Consider the following 21,979-nt stretch of genomic DNA (forward strand, 5'->3'; position numbering starts at 1 on the left):
ATTACAGATAAATTTTGTTGCGAGTAGTTGAATCTAAAACAACAAACAAATGAGTACTGTATCTTTACTGGCTACTCATGCAGCCAGTCCTCCTAAGGTTTCAAAACGTCAAGAAAACGGTTCATTTAAAGTGACGTCTCCTCAGCCCGTCCTCCTAAGGTTTCAAAACGTCAAGAAAACGGTTCATTTAAAGTGACGTCTCCTCAGCCCGTCCTCCTAAGGTTTACAACTTGTCCGGGCCACCTCTTGGCTGGCTTCAACTTCATCAATCGAGTGCTGCAGAGATAAGGGGACACACTGAGAAGTGTTCCCAGCTTCACGGGGTATATACACACTTGTAGCACGTGTTGTAGCGAATGGGATGATTAGTCATTAATGTAATGACTATCTTGAAGTTATCTTGAGATGATTTCGGGGCTTTAGTGTCCCTGCGGCCCGGTCCTCGACCAGGCCTCCACCCCCAGGAAGCAGCCCGTGACAGCTGGCTAACACCCAGGTACCTATTTTACTGCTAGGTAACGGCATAGGGTGAAAGAAACTCTGCCCATTGTTTCTCGCCGGCGCCTGGGATCGAACCCAGGACCACAGGATCACAAGCCCAGCGTGCTGTCCGCTCGGCCGACCGGCTCCCATTTATCTGTGGGCCATCTGACTAGGTGATGGCCTCCAGTATAACACTTTTTAGACATACTGAGATTGTATTTGATTGTATTTACATTTTGTATGTTGAATTATGGTAACATTGCGTGTGGGTGGTGACGTCATGATGACCGTTGGTCTGAGGGCGTGTGGGTGGTGACGTCATGATGACCGTTGGTCTGAGGGCGTGTGGGTGGTGACGTCATGATGACCGTTGGTCTGAGGGCGTGTGGGTGGTGACGTCATGATGACCGTTGGTCTAGGGGCGTGTGGGTGGTGACGTCATGATAACCGTTGGTCTGGGGGCGTGTGGGTGGTGACGTCATGATGACCGTTGGTCTGGGGGCGTGTGGGTGGTGACGTCATGATGACCGTTGGTCTAGGGGCGTGTGGGTGGTGACATCATGATGACCGTTGGTCTAGGGGCGTGTGGGTGGTGACGTCATGATGACCGTTGGTCTAGGGGCGTGTGGGTGGTGACGTCATGATGACCGTTGGTCTAGGGGCGTGTGGGTGGTGACGTCATGATGACCGTTGGTCTAGGGGCGTGTGGGTGGTGACGTCATGATGACCGTTGGTCTAGGGGCGTGTGGGTGCTCACCTAACAGTGACTACGGGCACGTAGGGCCTGGCTGTTCATGCCCCGTCTCCTCGCTTAGTTGTATCTGTTAAGCATTATTTTAACCTTCATGATCTTCGAATTGTTTATTGTACCTGGCCTTGACGGGTGGATGGTGGCGCGCGAGTGTGAGTGTGTGAGTGTGTGGGTGTGTGTGTGTGTGTATACTTACCTAGTTGTGCTTGCGGGGGTTGAGATTTGACTCTGTTCCCGCCTCGCAACTGCCAATCAACTGGTGTACAGATTCTCGAGCCTATTGAGCTCTATCATATCTTCTTTTTAAAGAAGTGTGTATGGAGTCAGCCTCGCACATCACTACCTAATATATTCCATCTGTTAACTACTCTTGACACTGAAAAAATTCTGTCTAATCTCTGTGTGGCTCATTTGGGTTACTCAGTTTCCCCCTGTGTCCCCTTGTTCGTGTTCCACCCATGCTAAATAGTTTGTTTTTGTCCACCCATTGTGTGTGTGTGTGTGTGTGAGAGAGAGAGAGAGAGAGAGAGAGAGAGAGAGAGAGAGAGAGAGAGAGAGAGAGAGAGAGAGAGAGAGAGAGAGAGATACTCTAACATCACATAGAGATAGTGTTGCATTCTACGGCATCAATATTTAACAAAACTAATTCACTAAGTTTTCCAATTGCTGAAAATATATTGGTCACCCCTGGAGACTCTCCATAGTAATTAGGGAATTTCAAAGCAAACACATATGAAATCTGAGACTTAAAAAATATATATATACATATGTAATTAAATTAAATGATCTTGAAAGTAATATTTACATTTAAAATGGGTTACGTTTTTTCTCTTAGTCGGCTTACTATGGCGGCTGGTGGCAGACAGCTTCCCTCCGTCCCACCAACTCTTTAACTTGACATAAAAAACGAGAGAAAGTTTAGAGGAGAGTGTATCATCTTGATTAATAGTACAAGTTCTCCCAGCTTGACGCGACAGTGATTACCTAGCAGTGGTTACCTGGGGAGGGGGGGGGGGAGAGTGGGGTCTAGCTCTGCAGCCCCGCCTGTACTGCCTGGATGGACGTGGTGCTGCGTTACAAGCGAACTGTCCTGATATTCAAATTATTTGTTGACTGTTAACTTTACAGTTGTGGATGGGCTGGTTGTGAGATGGTGACACCAGCTCAGGTTACTGTACGTGCACTGTACGTGCGGTCACTGTACGTGAGGTCACTGTACGTGGATCTGTTACAGTGATCTGTGATACGCTGTCACATGAAGTGTCATGGTAATTTTTCAATTGAATACAAAGTGTACAGTGAACTGCAGTGCTCCATCGGAAATGCCGTAACATGTAGTGATAATAACAGCATGCAGTGCAATACCAGTGATGCAGAAGCACGCCATGACCTGGAAACTGTGGCGTAATGGTGGACGCGTGAGGCAGCAGCCCCGGCCATGCTGTGGTAGAGAACAACAGTCGTGTCTTGGACGTGAGGAGCCGCCGAAGACTGTAGTGTGTCCGTGTGTGGTAGAGACCCCTAGAGAGGTGAGAGCGTGGCGCGGGTGGTGAGGGAGAGTGAGAGGGGCGGGCCTACCCCCGCCCACCCTCGCCCACAACCCACCCTCTCACCAGAGTGAGAGACCGCCCACCGGGAAAGTCTTCCTATCAAACCTATCAAACCTCGCGAAGAACTGGTGAGTACATGTTTCTTTCGTGTTTTTATTACTGGGATCTGTTTTTCTTTCCACCTATTTCGCCCACTTGGCTTAACCGAGTGGGGCCTTGGGCCAGATTCACGAAGCAGTGACGCAAGTACTTACGAACGTGTACATCTTTCCTCAATCTTTGACGGCTTTGGTTACATTTATTAAACAGTTTACAAGCGTGAAAACTTGCCAATCAACTGTTGTTATTGTTATAAACAGCCTCCTGGTGCTTCGGAGCTCATTAACTGTTTAATAATTGTAAACAAAGCCGCCAAAGATTGAGAAAAGATGAACAGGTTCGTAAGTGCTTGCGTAACTGCTTCGTGAATCTGACCGCTTGTGCCTTGAGACTCAGAGGAGGGGTGGGGGGAGGACACACACACACACACGCAGGCATCTAGTCCACCTCCTTCAGAAGTATATACTCACATATTTACCGCATGCTTCAGTCTTGATAGATTAGTGGCGAGTTCCGCTGCTTGTCAGTCAGGTTGTGGACACTTCCCACCCTTCGCCTGCCTCCCCCTGCCTTCAGCTGTGTCTGAAATGTCTTGAATTTTATTAGTACCGATGATCTACACGGGTCTTCAATGTCCGTCTCCCTGATGCTCTAAAATGTCTCTCTCACACACGCACACGCGCGCGCGCACACACACATAGGGGGCCAGCCGGCCGAGCGGACAGCACGCTGGACATGTGATTCTGTGGTCCCGAGTTCGATCCCGGGCGCCAGCAAGAAACATTGGGCAGAGTTTCTTTCACCCTATGCCCCTGTTACCTAGCAGTAAATAGGTATCTGGGAGTTAGTCAGCGGTCACGGGCTGCTTCCTGGGGTGTGTGTGATGTGGAAAAAAATAGTAGTAGTAGTTAGAAACAGTTGATTGACAGTTGAGAGGCGGGCCGAAAGAGCACAGCTCAACCCCCGCAAGCACAAATAGGTGAGTATACACACACACACACTGACAAACGTCCGGTTATCCTTCAGGAACGTTGACAATAATACCTTCCGAGCGTTGTAAACATCCATTGTGAGACCTGATGGAACCTCTATCTAAAGAACCACAAACATAAACAGAAAAAGTACAAAAACATACCACAAGGCTCATTCCTGAGCTAGGGAGACTGAGCTGTCAACAAGGACTAAGGGAACTGGACTTCAGAACATCTGAGAATAAGCAGGAGGATGGAGGGTCAGCAACTCTGCTGGTGGTGTCACAGCACCACGAGGTCAGCAGTACTGCTGGGCCACCTGTACTCTAGCCATGGTCCAAGAGTTCTACCTGCAAGACTTGAAATCTGGGAGATTTCCTGTTCTAAGTTTTTTATTAAATTTTGTTGATGATGGGGAGTACAAAGTACTTCTCCTTCAGCAACTATGGTAAGATTAGACGTGGCCAGCATTGATCTGATCATATCTAGTTGTTTCATGTGTTGTCTTATCTCTTCTGCAGTGACTACAATGTCATCCATTGTTTCTTCCGGCCTACTTGATCACCATGCAGGTTCTCTTGTAGCCGTAGTAGTGGGTGGTGGAGGGGGTGGATGGTGGTATTGGTAGTAGTGGTGGTGGTAGTAGTGGTGGTAGTAGTGGTGGTAGTAGTGGTGGTAATAGTGGTGGTGGCAGTTGTCGTGAGACAGAGAGCGATGACGGGCACGAGGCATCTGGTGACCCACCAATCAAGATAACAATCACCACCACTCTATTACAATCACCCACGGTATAATAGCTCCTACAAAGACATAACCGACATAACTATGATAATATATCCTCGAGTGATCGGAGTAATGTAGCTAATCACTCTGGTAATGATTAAGATATGAGGAAGACCTGTAATCAGCTTCCTGGAGGCGTCTCTACCAGGCACCTTGACCTTCCCAGATGGTCGCTGGGGTTATGTACCCCCCCCCCACCAGGTCCCCAGGTGCCCCCTCACTTGTAATTGAAGGTCAGAGGTCACCTTGCTGATTATAACTGACGAGGAGAGAGAGAGAGAGAGAGAGAGAGAGAGAGAGAGAGAGAGAGAGAGAGAGAGAGAGAGAGAGAGAGAGAGAGAGAAGAGAAAGAGAGAGAGACAAAAGACAAAGTAGAAAGTGGAAGACATAGTGAATTAGAGTAAAACATATGCATTACAATCTTTTACATATTGAAGGGATTCCTCCTTTTCCTTATTCGTCTGGGTACAGTAGGCGTGCTGCTGCTCCTCATGTTGGGTCTGCTCCCCACACACACACACACAGGCGTCCTGTCCCCCACAACACACAGCCACCTAATAGTTCCTCTGGTAGCACCTGTCAGCTCCACAGTTGCTTACAGAACAGGTCGTGCGTTACATGATTACAGACTTGTGAAGGTTACAGAAGGTGCCAGAGACGCACTTTCCTAGTCTTCCTGCCTACTAGTTTTCTTATATTTAACGTCTCCAGACGGTAGATTTTTGTTATTGCTTTTTGGGGAGTCCAGTAGGATCACTCAATATTATACATTATATATATACTACTGTTTATGCCAACCAAACCAGGTACTGCATTTTCTAGTGATTTGGCTATTATACTAGTCAGTATTTAAATGAGCTTTCTGTCAACGGATATTATATAGAAGGAAATGTTTTCTGTTTTCCGAAAGGTTCCAAGCTTTCCTGATTATAAAGAGGATTTTGGAAAATAGTATGTTATGGGTTGCTAAGCTCATCAGCACATTCTCTCAGGACCCAAGGTGACACCATAATGTCAACCTGAAACAAAGGTGTTTACTTTGAACACCGCCTTGAGCCACACGTGTTAAAGTTTTATACATTTCCTTTTGTGAGTTCGTGAATCAGATATCCCATTTGTGATCTCGGAATATTATCCTTTGCATGCAGTTTACTAATTATCAATTAGTCCTTCACATGCAGTTTTCATTTATCTGCTGTATTCCTTTCTAAAACTTTCTTTCCGCATCTTTCCTAATTTCCGAGCAGCGGTTTTGGTCTTATTTATATTTTTCATGTCTATTAATATCTGGCTTCCTTGTAAGTTCTGTTGAAACACTTCAGTTTTCCAAACCCGTGTCTCTGTTTTGGTATGGAAATTTAGGTGTCTTCGACATCATTTAATTTTTTTTTGTCTACATCTCATTAGCCACAACAATACATGACTGTTCCTCCTTATTGACTGAAGGGATTATGTTTCAAAGAGTTATCTCTCCTCTAGGGACTACGGGATCCTTCAAGGGATGGATCACGCCCTTCTCTCTCATGGCGGGCTCTGCCTCCTTATTCATGGAGACCGCCTGAGAGAGATTTATGTCTCGCAGTTCCTACAATCTGGTTCTACGTTGTTCCTCTCTCTATATTGTGCCTCGCGAACGTTGTAAGTTCCTCTCAATTGTCGTCTAATTCCCCCCTCCACGTCCGCCTGGTACATGGCGGTATTTATCATTATTAACTTGTGTCTTGTTACGGCTCTCCAGGGCTCCAACTTCCACATCTCGTGGATTATCGAGTAATAATTTCTACGCTTTAGGTTCTCTTAAAATATATTGTAATTGCTTTGCTTTTTTCCTGTTTCCGCTGGAATATTTTCCTCTATTAATGTACTCTCTTCCAGTTTTGTTTCTGATTATGCAACATCTGTTTTTTCTGGGTTATTACGTTGCTAAGCCCTAGTGTTTAGAAATTTATTGCATTATAGAGTTTTTCCTCCTATTTAGGCCCCTCTATCCACCTGTCTCAACTGATTTAATTTATTCTCTTTAAGGTTCTAATTCACTGGCTTTCATTCTTTCATTCAATCATTTTGCTTTCTACAAATTATGCTTTAACCTTTTCATATCTTCCACTTACAGGTCGCTTCTTATTGATTGCAATTTTCTATCATCATTAGTCTATGAGTTTCCAGCTTTTCTGAATACTTCTGATGGTTTGCCTCCTTCAGAATCAACTTAAGGAGGCGATTCTTTCTCCTCTTGTACTTACCAATTCTCCCGTTGTCAGAAACATTCTCTATTGTTGTGAGACATTCAGCTACACGCACAACCTCCATGACCATAGATGCCTTCAGTGTTGTTTTCTTTTCTTTACACACAAATTATATTTAATAAATGTGTGCGCGCGTGCTTCTTGTTGTTTTAGATTCAGCTACTCGAAACAAAAAGTTGCAAGTAGCACGGGCTATGGTGAACCCGTAGTGAACTTGCCTGGCACAGGAGCGGGGCTGTGTCCTTCTGCCCCTCTTCTCCCTACTCTTATACTTCTCATATCTCTTCCCCTTCTCCTAATCTCCCCTCCACCCGCTTCTCTCCCACTCTCCTCTTCCCTTCCACTCTCCCCTTCCCTCTCCCGCTCTCCCCTTCCCTTCCCTCTCCCACTCTCCCCTTCCCTCTCCCACTCTCCCCTTCCTTCCCACTCTCCCCTTCTCTACCCCGGGGATGTGACAACAGCTGTAAACATTGAATGACACGAGGAGTGCTACACGTGTGTATGTTTATTTGTGTGTGCATATGTGTGTGTGTGTGTGTGTGTGTGTGGGTGCTTGTATACACACACACACACCCTTTCCCCCCACCCCTTCCCCTGCACTACCACCCCTCCCACCAACCACACCCTCCAGACCACTCCCACCATAACAACCAGCCCTCCCTCCCTCCCTCACCACTATCATGCGAGTATTTAATGTAACATATTAAGATAGGCCCCATCACCATCACCACCTGCAGCGTTCCCTGCGGCACTACCCTCGTCCCCCCCCCCTCACTCTCCCATTACCCCCTTCCCTTGGCCCTCACTATCACCCCCTCCCCCCCACTTTGCAGCTGGGGAGGGGGGGGGGGGTGTGGGGTGGTCACCAGTCCACAAATGACTCCCAGTAGGGTCTAAAACCTATACCGGGGGCGAACATTATGCCCTCAGTGTGACGTCATATGGCCCCAGTGTGACGTCATATGGCCCCAGTGTGACGTCATATGACCCCAGTGTGACGTCATATGACCCCAGTGTGACGTCATATGACCCCAGTGTGACGTCATATGACCTCAGTGTGACGTCATACACCTCGCGCGCACCTTTTATAAAGCCAGATTTTGCCTCGTATTTTCACTTGGGTAGGTTAGGTTAGGTTAGGGTCAGTTAGGTTACCTTGCGATGATTTCGGGGCTCAACGTCCCCGCTGCCCGGTTTCCTACCAGGCCTCTTGTAGAGTCAGGAGGGCAGTTTATGTATGGTAAGGTTAGTTAAGGTTAACTTAGGTAAGGTAAGATTAGTTTAGGTTAAGTTAGGTAAGGTTAGGTTAGCTAAGATAAGATAAGGCAAGCTTAGGTAAGATGTGTAAGAAGAGTAACTATTTCGGTAAAGGATACATACTTCAGGCATATATATATATATATATATATATATATATATATATATATATATATATATACACAGGTTTTAGACGCTATTGGTCCTAACAGGAAGTGGAGTAAAGACCTAAAAGAAAAGGCGGAGAGAAAGAAAAGTTTTAAAAGTGGTAAGAACATAAGTTGATAACGAGAGGACTAATGCCAACCTTACCAGTCCACCACGGGACAAGCTTCCAGGGGGGTGATGAACTGTAGCTCCCGGAGGTAATGACCTCATTATCAGTCAATAACCCTTTAAGAACAGTTTATAATTATTGTGTGTTTTTTTACCGTTATCTGATTGTCTGTCTCGTATATTTTAGATCATATGTTGGTTCTCTCCCCCACCTCCTCTTTCTCTGTCTGTCTCTCTCTCTCTCTCTCTCTCTCTCTCTCTCTCTCTCTCTCTCTCTCTCTCTCTCTCTCTCTCTCTCTCTCTCTCTCTCTCTCTCTCTCTCTCTCTCTGAACGTTACTTCAACACCACTTCAGCAGTGGTACATCTCAGTGATCTCTTGAGAAATGAGGTTTCCACGACACTTGGTGTGAGTGAGGCGCTCTCATAACCCCTCACAATGAGTCTGTCACGTCAGCATTTATCATGATACTCTCACAACGCCCTCACAATGGGTCAGTCGTGTCAGCACCTCTTATCTTATAATAATTTCCTCACAATGAATCTGTTGTATGAGAGAGAGAGAGAGAGAGAGAGAGAGAGAGAGAGAGAGAGAGAGAGAGAGAGAGAGAGAGAGAGAGAGAGAGAGAGGGGGGGAAATACATATTGCTACTAGACTCATCAAACACAACTTACATCATCTCCTCAGATTAGAGCTCACTGGTTCCCAAACTGTTTTAGGTCGTTTCATCTTTTTTTTTCAGATAGCTCTCTTATTGCTGCGCCCCTACACTGAGCAAGGGCTCCCTCTGGTGCCCACTGGTACCCTCTGGTACCCTCTGGTGCCCTCTGGTACCCTTGACCAGTACACTGCCTCAACTTATGGCCCCCTACATACTTACCAAAGGCCCCAAAGAGGGTCATGGCCCCCAGTTTAGGAAGCAGCGGATCACACGATAACTAGCTATGTCTCCGTCAGAGAACACACACACACACCGGCGCTCATGATATCTAGACGCCGTGACGTTTATCCTGGACAGGATTATGGCCGGGTGGAAGTAATCCAGTGATGAAAGTGACGTGATGGGAGGGATTAAGTTGACGTATTTGGGATAAATCTGACATCTTGGAGATGACGTTTGACTCTTTACGTGACCACGAGGAGTCACGTATTGAACCTGTCAAGCAATAAATCCAGATGGACTTAAAATGAACGAATGATTGGCAAAGCAGTTTCCCTGAACTGTTTTCCCTCAGCTTGAGAGAGAGAGAGAGACGTTGATGTAGAGGGGGGAGGGAAGTGTAGGCAAGAGAGTGCCAAGCAGCAGGTTGGCACCACCCCCCCCACGACACTTGCCGGAGCTCACGTACAGACACACACAAAGATCTTGTCACGATAGTAGACGATAATACTGGGAATGTGGGCCGTGTAACCCTCCCCCCCCCCCATTGAAGTCTTCCGCCTTCATGCACTTACTAAACCCCCCCTACCCCCCCCCCCCCTCACCCTCCCTCCCTCCCCTTCCACTCTCCCACCCACTCTTCCATCATTCCTCCATGCCTCTGTTGCTTTTCTCTCCTGTTTACTGTTGTTTAGAAACTTGTGTAAGGAATCTTTCAGAACATTATATACCACATATGTCAGACCAATCCTGGAGTATGCGGCTCCAGCATGGAGTCCATATCTAGTCAAGGATAAGACTAAACTGGAAAAGGTTCAAAGGTTTGCCACCAGACTAGTACCCGAGCTGAGAGGTATGAGCTACGAGGAGAGACTACGGGAATTGAACCTCACTTCGTTGGAAGACAGAAGAGTTAGGGGGGACATGATCACCACATTCAAGATTCTCAAGGGAATCGACAGGGTTGATAAAGACAGGCTATTTAACACAAGGGGCACACGCACTAGGGGACACAGGTGGAAACTGAGTCCCCAAATGAGCCACAGAGATATTAGAAAGAACTTTTTTAGTGTCAGAGTGGTTGACAAATGGAATGCATTAGGAAGCAATGTGGTGGAGGCTGACTCAATACACAGTTTCAAATGTAGATATGATAGAGCCCAATAGGCTCAGGAACCTGTACACCTGTTGATTGACGGTTGAGAGGCGGGACCAAAGAGCCAGAGCTCAACCCCCGCAAGCACAGTTAGGTGAGTACAACTAGGTGAGTACACACACACACACACACACACACACACACACACACACACACACACACACACACACACACACACACACACACACGTTTTCTGAGAGTAAATCTTCAAGCAAGACTTTGATACCTTTCACACAATGCCAAGACCATTGGTGCTTCAGACAGTATATATAGTGGTGATCAACGGTCCGTTATTACTGCCAACAGTATACAGGACGTACCGTTGCCACATCCAACAGCATAACGAACGTACCGTTGTTGCTGCTGCCAACATTGTACAGGAAGTACCATAGTGATGCCTTAACAATTACCGAGGACGAACTGTTTGGTGCTTCCAACAGTATATATATATACTGTTGGAAGTATATATATATATATATATATATATATATATATATATATATATATATATATATATATATATATATATATATATATATATACATTAAGTACCGTTCATGCTGCCTCCACCAGCATATACAGGAACGTACCGTTCATGCTGCCTCCACCAGCATATACAGGAACATACCGTTCATGCTGCCTCCACCAGCATATACAGGAACGTACCGTTCATGCTGCCTCCACCAGCATATACAGGAACGTACCGTTCATGCTGCCTCCACCAGCATATACAGGAACGTACCGCTCATGTTGCCTCGTGCATGGGATTATCTCATTGTATATCCGAGATACCTCACATGCATAGTTCGTGGCCCAAACCTGTAATCTTCACCTTGTCAGCATCCCCCCCCCCCACCTCACACACACACACAGCATGCAGCATCCCTCGCAGCATTCAGCATCCGATACGGTGAGAGCAGACTTCCCCCCCCCCTCCCCCTCCCCCCCACTGCAGCATCCACTGCTGAGGTTACAGGGGGGGGGGAGGGGAGAAGGAGGAGATCTCAGTTATTGATTTCCCAGCTGCTGAGGTGTCCTGATTTTACTAAGTGCAGCAGGGATGTGGTCAGACTGATTTCCATTTATTGTTCACTGTTTATCAGTCACTGTTTATCAGTCACTGTTTATCAGTCACTGTTTATCAGTCACTGTTTATCAGTCACTGTTTATCAGTCACTGTTTATCAGTCACTGTTTTTCAGTCACTGTTTATCAGTCATTGTTTATCAGTCACTGTTTATCAGTCATTGTTTATCAGTCACTGTTTATCAGTCATTGTTTATCAGTCACTGTTTATCAGTCACTGTTTATCAGTCACTGTTTACCGATTCGTCATCATTCATTGGTCGTTGTCATCATTCGTTGTTCATTGATTGTCATCATGCATTGTTCATTGATTGTCATCATGCATTGTTCATTGATTGTCATCATGCGTTGTTCATTTGATTGTCAATGCTTATTTTTCTGATTGCTATTTGGAAAAAACCACATTTGAAATTTTTTAGAAAATGCTGAACGCGTTTTCGGCTTAATTCGCCTTCATCAGAGCAAAATAGTCACTCTATTCTGCTCTGATGAAGGCGAAATGAGTCGAGAACGCGTTCAGCATTCTCCAAACTTTTCAAATGTAATTTTTCCACATTCCTTGGATCAGTGTTGTTTTGTGATCGTTGCTGGTTACTGATTGTTATATATATTTTATTTACTGATTGTTTAGTCAAATAAAGATTTATACGATTGTTTAAAGTGTGGGTTATACATATTTACGAATGAGTTTGGGTGGATACAAATAGGAACTGCCACATATGGGCCAAAACGATTCAGCAGTTACTATTCATTCTTAAGTTGTTATGAGGATGCGGAGAACTACTACTTGTAGATGTAGTTAGTAGAAGTAGTTCTAAAAGGAAGGGGGGAGGAGGCACTTTATCTCCTTCACCTCCGGCTCAAGTATCATGGAACCAGGACAACGAAGCCTGTACATCATCGAGGAGGAGTTTACCTGTTATCTTGATCATCATCTTTCAGATAAGGGGGAGGAGGAGAGATGTCACCTGTGGTACTGGAGACGTCAGATCTCTTAAGTCTCCCGCTTGGTACAATGAATGAGCCTCCTGGACACTGTAATGGCTTTCTGAAACAACACGGATGATTCTGATGTTCTGTCAGACTGCACACACACACACACACACACACACACACACACACACACACACACACACACACACACACACACACACACACACACACACACACACACACCTGGCTCCTGCCATTGCATTGCTCTTCAACAAGTCACTTGAACTCCAAACCTTTCCAGATATTCTAAAAAAATTCTCAGTGACTGTGAAGAGGTTCAGTCACTGACCATACTGACGTATGTGTGTGAAGAGGTTCAGTCACTGACCACACTGACGTATGTGTGTGTGAAGAGGTTCAGTCACTGACCACACTGACGTATGTGTGTGTGAAGAGGTTCAGTCACTGACCATACTGATGTGTGTGTGTGAAGAGGTTCAGTCACTGACCATACTGACGTATGTGTGTGAAGAGGTTCAGTCACTGACCATACTGACGTGTGTGTGTGTGTGTGTGTGTGTGTGTGTGTGTGTGTGTGTGTGTGTGTGTAGAGATTCAGTCACTTACCATACTGACGTGTGTGTGTGTGAAGAGATTCAGTCACTGACCATACTGACGTGTGTGTGTGTGAAGAGATTCAGTCACTGACCATACTGACGTGTGTGTGTGTGTGAAGAGGTTCAGTCACTGACCATACTGACGTGTGTGTGTGTGTGAAGAGGTTCAGTCACTGACCATACTGACGTGTGTGTGTGTGTGAAGAGGTTCAGTCACTGACCATACTGACGTGTGTGTGTGTGTGTGTGTGTGTGTGTGTGTGTGTGTGTGTGTGTGTGTGTGTGTGTGTGAGAAGAGATTGTCACTGACCATACTGACGTGTGTGTGAAGAGGTTCAGTCACTGACCATACTGACGTGTGTGTGTGTGTGAAGAGATTCAGTCACTGACCATACTGACGTGTGTGTGTGTGTGAAGAGATTCAGTCACTGACCATACTGACGTGTGTGTGTGTGTGAAGAGGTTCAGTCACTGACCATACTGACGTGTGTGTGTGTGTGTGTGTGTGAAGAGATTCAGTCACTGACCATACTGACGTGTGTGTGTGTGTGTGTGTGTGTGTGTGTGTGTGTGTGTGTGTGTGTGTGAAGAGATTCAGTCACTGACCATACTGACGTGTGTGTGTGTGTGAAGAGGTTCAGTCACTGACCATACTGACGTGTGTGTGTGTGTGAAGAGATTCAGTCACTGACCATACTGACGTGTGTGTGTGAAGAGATTCAGTCACTGACCACACTGACGTGTGTGTGTGAAGAGATTCAGTCACTGACCATACTGACGTGTGTGTGTGAAGAGATTCAGTCACTGACCATACTGACGTGTGTGTGTGTGTGTGTGAAGAGGTTCAGTCACTGACGATACTGACGTGTGTGTTTGAAGAGGTTCAGTCACTGACGATACTGACGTGTGTGTTTGAAGAGGTTCAGTCACTGACGATACTGACGTGTGTGTGAAGAGGTTCAGTCACTGACGATACTGACGTGTGTGTTTGAAGAGGTTCAGTCACTGACGATACTGACGTGTGTGTTTGAAGAGGTTCAGTCACTGACGATACTGACGTGTGTGTGTGTGTGTGTGTGAAGAGGTTCAGTCACTGACCATACTGACGTGTGTGTTTGAAGAGGTTCAGTCACTGACGATACTGACGTGTGTGTTTGAAGAGGTTCAGTCACTGACCATACTGACGTGTGTGTTTGAAGAGGTTCAGTCACTGACCATACTGACGTGTGTGTGTGTGAAGAGATTCAGTCACTGACCATACTGACGTGTGTGTGTGAAGAGGTTCAGTCACTGACGATACTGACGTGTGTGTGTGAAGAGGTTCAGTCACTGACGATACTGACGTGTGTGTGTGTGTGTGTGTGTGCGTGTGTGTGTGTGTGTGTGTGTGTGTGTGTGTGTGTGTGTGTGTGTGTGTGTGTGTGAAGAGATTCAGTCACTGACCATACTGACGTGTGTGTGTGAAGAGGTTCAGTCACTGACGATACTGACGTGTGTGTGTGTGAAGAGGTTCAGTCACTGACCATACTGACGTGTGTGTGTGTGAAGAGGTTCAGTCACTGTTTTGGGAGAAGGACCTCCCCATCAGAGCTGCTGCAGGAGTCGATGGCAGCCTTCAAGGCCCCGCCCCGCCACCAGGTAGCTACCATGAAGGGAAGCGGGTCGACCTATCTATCTCAACATCAATCTAACGGACCTATATCAACATAATTTTGACATCATCAATTTGACCACCTACCGAAACACCAGAGTGTGTGTTGGGTAGAAATTGCATGGTGGATGCATACAGAGGCTCTCTCGTGAGGGTCAATAGGCCTTTTGCTATTTCTTTCGTTCTTAGGTTCTTATGTAAACATCTAAGCAAAACATCATTATGCTTAGACGTAACATTGTTACGTTTAAGCATCAATTTGGGGTCTAGGCATATAATCTCCAGACTTATCTAAACTTCAATATGTCTACCTGCGGCCTCTGTGGATTCTTGGAATTGATGAACTGTGGTTGATGTACACTCCCCGTCTTCAGAAATTGACAGCCATGCTAATATCAGTGCTTCAGTGTTACAAATAGAGGGAGAGCAAACACGTGCTCTATAAGCAGGTAGCAGCACTTCTAGAGGGAACCCAGTAGCTGCCATCTAGACTCCCTAGCAAGTAACAAGAGTAGCAGCAGCAGTAGCGGCAGTTCGAGCAGCAGTAGCGGCAGCAGTAGCAGCAGCAGCGGCAGTACAGGCAACAGTAGCGGCAGCAGTAGCAGCAGCAGCGGCAGTACGAGCAGCAGTAGCGGCAGCAGTTTCGTCATCATCACCACCACCTGCATCACCTCCAACAGCATCAGCAGTAGCATCAGCAGCAACAGGTTCGGTTGAGTATAGACTCAAGTAGGTTAGCATGAGTTAAAATACGCTCAGGTAGGCTAAACTGAGTCAAGATAGCCCCAAATGGGCTGGGTTAGGATTAGGATGGGCTAGGATACGCCCAGGTAGGCTGGGTTGTCATTAGGATGCACTAGGATACGCCCAGGTAGGCTGAGTTGTCATTAGGATGCACTAGGATACGCCCAGGTAGGCTGGGTTGTCATTAGGATGAACTATGATACGCCCAGGTAGGCTGGGTTGTCATTAGGATGCACTAGGATACGCCCAGGTAGGCTGAGTTGTCATTAGGATGCACTAGGATACGCCCAGGTAGGCTGGGTTGTCATTAGGATGAACTATGATACGCCCAGGTAGGCTGGGTTGTCATTAGGATGCACTAGGATACGCCCAGGTAGGCTGGGTTGTCATTAGGATGAACTATGATACGCCCAGGTAGGCTGGGTTGTCATTAGGATGCACTAGAATACGCCCAGGTAGGCTGGGTTGTCATTAGGATGAACTAGGATACGCCCAGGTAGGCTGGGTTGTCATTAGGATGAACTAGGATACGCCCAGGTAGGCTGGGTTGTCATTAGGATGCACTAGGATACGCCCAGGTAGGCTGGGTTGTCATTAGGATGCACTAGGACATGCCCAGGTAGGCTGGGTTGTCATTAGGATGAACTAGAATACGCCCAGGTAGGCTGAGTTGTCATTAGGATGCACTAGGATACGCCCAGGTAGGCTAGGTTGTCATTAGGATGCACTAGGACACGCCCAGGTAGGCTGGGTTGTCATTAGGATGAACTAGAATACGCCCAGGTTGTCATTAGGATGCACTAGAATACGCCCAGGTAGGCTGGGTTGTCATTAGGATGAACTAGGACATGCCCAGGTAGGCTGAGTTGTCATTAGGATGAACTATGATACGCCCAGGTAGGCTGGGTTGTCATTAGGATGAACTAGGATACGCCCAGATAGGCTGGGCTGTCATTAGGATGCACTAGGACACGCCCAGGTAGGCTAGCCTAGGTCAGATACATCAGAATTATGATAAATGTATATAAACTACAACACACAAACACGCGACGACGCGCCGTAATTGGAGCGACTAATTCCAATGGTATACTCCGTACCAGCATCCAATTTTCTACTTATGTCTTTAATGTAATTATATTGAAACAAAATACGGCCCGGGTGCACGTGAAAACTAACTCTTTCGTTCAAGAGGATCTTTTTGGTAGGCTCAGTGGGACCTATGAGAGGGGGTAGAGGGATACATTGAAGCCCCCAGAAATTAATATTCTCGTAGTCCCAACGGTAAGTCTTATTCAACATTGTAGCATTGTAGCCTACAGGAATTAAGTCTTACAGTAACCCCTAAATCAATTTAGTTTCACAGTGGCCCTCAGTGAACGTAGTCCAACAGTAGCTATCGCTTAACATAGTCTCACGGTAGCTGTTAGTATACACACTCACAGTAACCCTCAGTAAATACAGCCACACAGTAGCCCCTAATAAACATAGTTACACCGTAGGCTACACTAAACATCGCCCGACAGGAGTCTTTAACCAGCACAATATCTCAGTATCCCCTTGGCCAGAAAACTCCTTCAGTAGCCCCGCCCTAGGTAGCCCCGCCCTAGGTAGCCTCGCCCTAGGTAGCCCCGCCCTAGGTAGCCTCGCCCTAGGTAGCCCCGCCCTAGGTAGCCCCGCCCTAGGTAGCCCCGCCCTAGGTAGCCCCGCCCTAGGTAGCCCCGCCCTAGGTAGCCCCGCTCTAGGTAGCCCCGCCCTAGGTAGCCCCGCCCTAGGTAGCCCCGCTCTAGGTAGCCCCGCCCTAGGTAGCCCCGCCCTAGGTAGCCCCGCCCTAGGTAGCCCCGCTCTAGGTAGCCCCGCCCTAGGTAGCCCCGCCCTAGGTAGCCCCGCTCTAGGTAGCCCCGCCCTAGGTAGCCCCGCTCTAGGTAGCCCCGCCCTAGGTAGCCCCGCCCTAGGTAGCCCCGCCCTAGGTAGCCCCGCCCTAGGTAGCCCCGCTCTAGGTAGCCCCGCCCTAGGTAGCCTCGCCCTAGGTAGCCCCGCCCTAGGTAGCCCCGCCCTAGGTAGCCCCGCTCTAGGTAGCCCCGCCCTAGGTAGCCCCGCTCTAGGTAGCCCCGCTCTAGGTAGCCCCGCCCTAGGTAGCCCCGCCCTAGGTAGCCTCGCCCTAGGTAGCCCCGCCCTAGGTAGCCTCGCCTTAGGTAGCCCCGCCCTAGGTAGCCCCGCTCTAGGTAGCCCCGCCCTAGGTAGCCCCGCCGTGCCTGGGAGGGAGAGCCTACAGCCCCACAGGAGCCCAGAGAGAGACAGCATTAGCGTCATACCATCAGCATGTCGCTGCACCACATGCCAGCATCACCCTCCCCCTCTCTTCCCGTAGACCCACAATGCAGTGTTTCCATGGCAGTCGTCAGTGTAGTCGCTCCTGAGGGGACGTAGGAGTAGCAAGGGCGTCGTCAGCTGTATTGATTCACGTTGTCGGAGTTGGATTGAAAGTCCTCGTTATCCACGAGAGAGAGAGAGAGAGAGAGAGAGAGAGAGAGAGAGAGAGAGAGAGAGAGAGAGAGAGAGAGAGAGAGAGAGAGAGAGTCAAACACAATCAGACAGCCATTATATGACCACACAGACATTCAAATGAGCTATATACAATCAAATATGCATTCAATCAGGTATACAATCAGACATCAATCTGTCAGGTATTCATTCATACAGACAAACTGTCAGATAGAGAGACAGACAGACAGACAGAGGGGGATTAAGGAGGCACCCAGCGAAGACTAGGCGCCAAGGGTCCTACTCTCAGCTCAACACGCTTCCTCTCATTCCTGCTGACACACATTCATCACATGTTCTCTCCACTCCTCCTTTGGATTCATATTCTTCATCTTCTGCTTCCTCCTTGACTCCCTGTATAGTGTTTATGTACTGGAGAGACGGGGATAATTAATCTTAAGTTTAATTAATGTTGCGTCATTAAAGACGAAAATGGTTTCTGAGTCCCTTAGCGTGAATAGAATAGAAATTTAATTAATATATATATATATATATATATATATATATATATATATATATATATATATATATATATATATATATATATAAAATATAATGTGTGTGTGTGTGTGTGTGTGTGTGTGTGTGTGTGTGTGTGTGTGTGTGTGTGTGTGTGTGTGTGTGTGTGTGTGTGGAGGTGGCGGGTTGAACCCGTCTCCCGCAGCGGTCAGGCGGTGGTAGTGTCACGTGATGCACACACACAGTCACCAGGGCGCCTGGTGGCTGAGTGGACAGTACTCGGGATTCGTAGTCATGTGGACCGGGAGTCGATCCCCGGCGATGACGGAGACAAATGGGCAGAGTTTCTTTCACCCAGATGCTTGGGTGAACTCCCAGGTACCTATTTTACTTCTAGGTAACAGGCGGCCTGTTACCTAGCAGTAAAATAGGTACCTGGGAGTTGTTACTGGGTGCTTCCTGTGTGTGTGTACTAACCTAGTTGTGCTTGCGGGGGTTGAGCTCTGGCTCTTTGGTACTGCCTCACAACAGTCAATCAACAGGTGTACAGATTCCTGAGCCTACTGGGCTCTATCATATCTACATTTGAAACTGTGTATGGAGTCAACCTCCACCACATCACTGCCTAATGTATTTCATCTGTTAACTACTCTGACACTGAAAAAAGTGCTTTCTAACGTTCCCTGTGGCTCATTTGAGTACTCAGTCTCCACCTGTGTCTCCTTGTTCGCGTACCACCCGTGTTAAACAGTTTATCCTTATCTACCCTGTCAATTCCTCTGAGAATTTTGTAGGTAGTGATCACGTCGCCCCCTTACTCTTCTGTCTTCTACGCGCGCGCGTGTGTATGTGTGTGTGAAAAAAATTAGTTAGTAGTTAGTAGCAGTTGAGAGGCGGGCCGAAAGAGCAAAGTTCAATCCTTGCAAGCACAACTAGGTGAATATATACACAATCGCTGGATGGGGTAGCCCGAACCACACGGCCCCCAAATAGTCCACATCCATTTGGACGAACACGCGTTCTCATATCAGCGAAATTATGTACGAACTCGTAATTTCAAATGGAATCGACCTGCCAGACATCAACACACACACACCAGGTTTCCCGCGCAATTTGACGACCTTGAGTTCATAACTCTAGTCATTTGTTGTCGCACTGAAGAACGTAATTTAAATATTGTCAATCTCAGCTGGCAACTGTATCACTTTATAATTTACCTCACGTGTTGTGGAGGTGTTGTATTGGTGTATTACGTGTTGTGGAGGTGTTGTATTGGTGTATCACGTGCTGTGGAGGTGTTGTATTGGTGTATCTCACGTGCTGTGGTGTTGTGTTGGTGTATCACGTGCTGTGGAGGTGTTGTATTGGTGTATTACGTGTTGTGGAGGTGTTGTATTGGTGTATCACGTGCTGTGGAGGTGTTGTATTGGTGTATCTCACGTGCTGTGGTGTTGTGTTGGTGTATCACGTGTTGTGGAGGTGTTGTATTGGTGTATTACGTGCTGTGGAGGTGTTGTATTGGTGTATTACGTGCTGTGGAGGTGTTGTATTGGTGTATCTCACGTGTTGTGGTGTTGTGTTGGTGTATCACGTGCTTGTGGAGGTGTTGTATTGGGGTATCACGTGCTGTGAGGTCAAGGAAATGTCATTACTTATTTAAAATTATAAGATTCTATCTAAATATGTAAAATATATTCTGAAGGAAATGACATTAAATTGTTTTTCATCACATTCTGGCGGTAATCATCCGCTGTGTTGACGGTCATGGAGTGGTAGTGGCCTCTAGGATGGACTGGTCACACTCACCTGCACGTGTTCACCTTGTTCACCTGCCTACACGTGTTCACCAGCGTACAGGTGTTCACCAAGTGACAAGTGTTCAAACCCTATCACAATGCACATCGTTTGAACACTTAAAGGTGTGAAGGCCAAGTAAAGTTGTGTAAAGTGGAAGTGACTTGAGCCCAACGTGCTCCGTACGTCCCTACTTGAAGTACAGCTGTCACTCGTCGTGTGTCACCTGCAGCTGTCACTCTCGTGTCACCTGCAGCTGTCACTCATCGTGTGTCACCTGCAGCTGTCACTCTCGTGTCACCTGCAGCTGACCAGTTGACTCTTCACTTCACCACCAGTCCTCGGGACAATATCAGTCTCTCGAGGGACGAGGAAGGGGCTTACCTGCGTCTGCCGAAGATTCCCATACCAGGTAGAGTGGAAGAGCGCCCTCCCGTTGTCAAGGTTGAGCCTGGTCACGACTTCAGCAGGCCTCGAGGCTGAGCCAGACTCCTTCAGCACTGTCACCGACTCCTTCAAGAGTTACCTAGAGTGGAACGGACGGCCGTTGACACTAGGTCGTCACTAGGTAGGTTGACACTAAGCTCTTCCTCTAGGTATGAGTTTAACTACTGGCAGACTCCCTTGGACAGCTGCAGCTGTCATCTTCACCAGTCAAGTGGTGATCTTGCCCACATGACAAGTGTCAACCCGATTGTGTGACGATTTACAAGACGTGGCTTGACAACACAGTTTGCCACTCGCCTTGTTACTTTTTTTTTGAGATATATACAAGAGTTGTTACATTCTTGTACAGTCACTAGTACGCGTAGCGTTTCGGGCAGGTCCCTGGAATACGATCCCCGCCGCGAAGAATCGTTTTTTCATCCAAGTACACATTTTACTGTTGCGTTAAACAGAGGCTACAGTTAAGGAATTGTGCCCAGTAAATCCTCCCCGGCCAGGATACGAACCCAGGACAAAGCACTCGCGGAACGCCAGGCGAGTGTCTTACCACTACACCACGGAGACTTTTCATACCCATGGAGGTGACTGTGACCGTTTTTAATTATATACAAATGTTAGGTGGCGCTCGAAAGGTATTTTGATGCCTTACCCTGAATTCCATGACGACATTCTTGAGGTTAATCACACAGTGGACTCAGAGGTGCCGCCACGAAGTGGAGGTGAGGCCCAACTGGTGTCACGCATCTCTCTCATGTCTTCTAACAGGTGAATGAGGTCAACAATATTCTGCAAGGAAATCAATGATATTGCATCATAGTAAAAGAAACCATCACTGAATTCATCCCCAAGTCTGCTTCAAACTGCCCACGAGTGACGTAAGCTCCACCACCAGTCCTGAAGACTTGAAGTTCTTGGGTACCCTTCCGGCAGCCTTGTGCTCTCCTGGTACTAATTACCGACTACCTTAAGAGACGGGGGAATGCTGCATGGTTCCAGGCGAAGCTTAGTCATATATGAATGAGTTTGGCTGGATATAAATAGGAGCTGCCTCGTATGGGCCAGTAGTAAGTCTTTTGAAGTGGTCTTTGTTCCTGTCTTGTGATCTGGAAGCACTATGTCTTGGCCACATGTAAACATCTCAGTGTACTCAGTCTGACCGGGATATCAATCCCTCGCTGACTGGGATATCAGCCAGTCTATAGGAGCGGTATTAAATGGTGAGGGAGAGGTTTTTGAGAGAGAGAGGTGTGAGAGAGG

The 21,979-nt window shown here is 47.2% G+C and overlaps 1 protein-coding gene across 1 annotated transcript in view; it reads left to right on the forward strand.

Annotated features, from left to right (window-relative positions):
* Positions 1 to 2,366: 2,366 nt before the first annotated feature.
* LOC123764370 (prolyl endopeptidase FAP) overlaps positions 2,367 to 21,979 on the forward strand; it is a 90,887-nt gene continuing 71,274 nt past the window's right edge. Inside the window, exon 1 of the mRNA XM_069315980.1 lies at positions 2,367 to 2,912. The gene's annotated coding sequence lies outside the window, so the exon portion shown is untranslated. The remainder of the gene's footprint in view (positions 2,913 to 21,979) is intronic.

This window comes from Procambarus clarkii, chromosome 82, assembly GCF_040958095.1.
Source record: "Procambarus clarkii isolate CNS0578487 chromosome 82, FALCON_Pclarkii_2.0, whole genome shotgun sequence".
Classification (NCBI taxonomy): domain Eukaryota; kingdom Metazoa; phylum Arthropoda; class Malacostraca; order Decapoda; family Cambaridae; genus Procambarus; species Procambarus clarkii.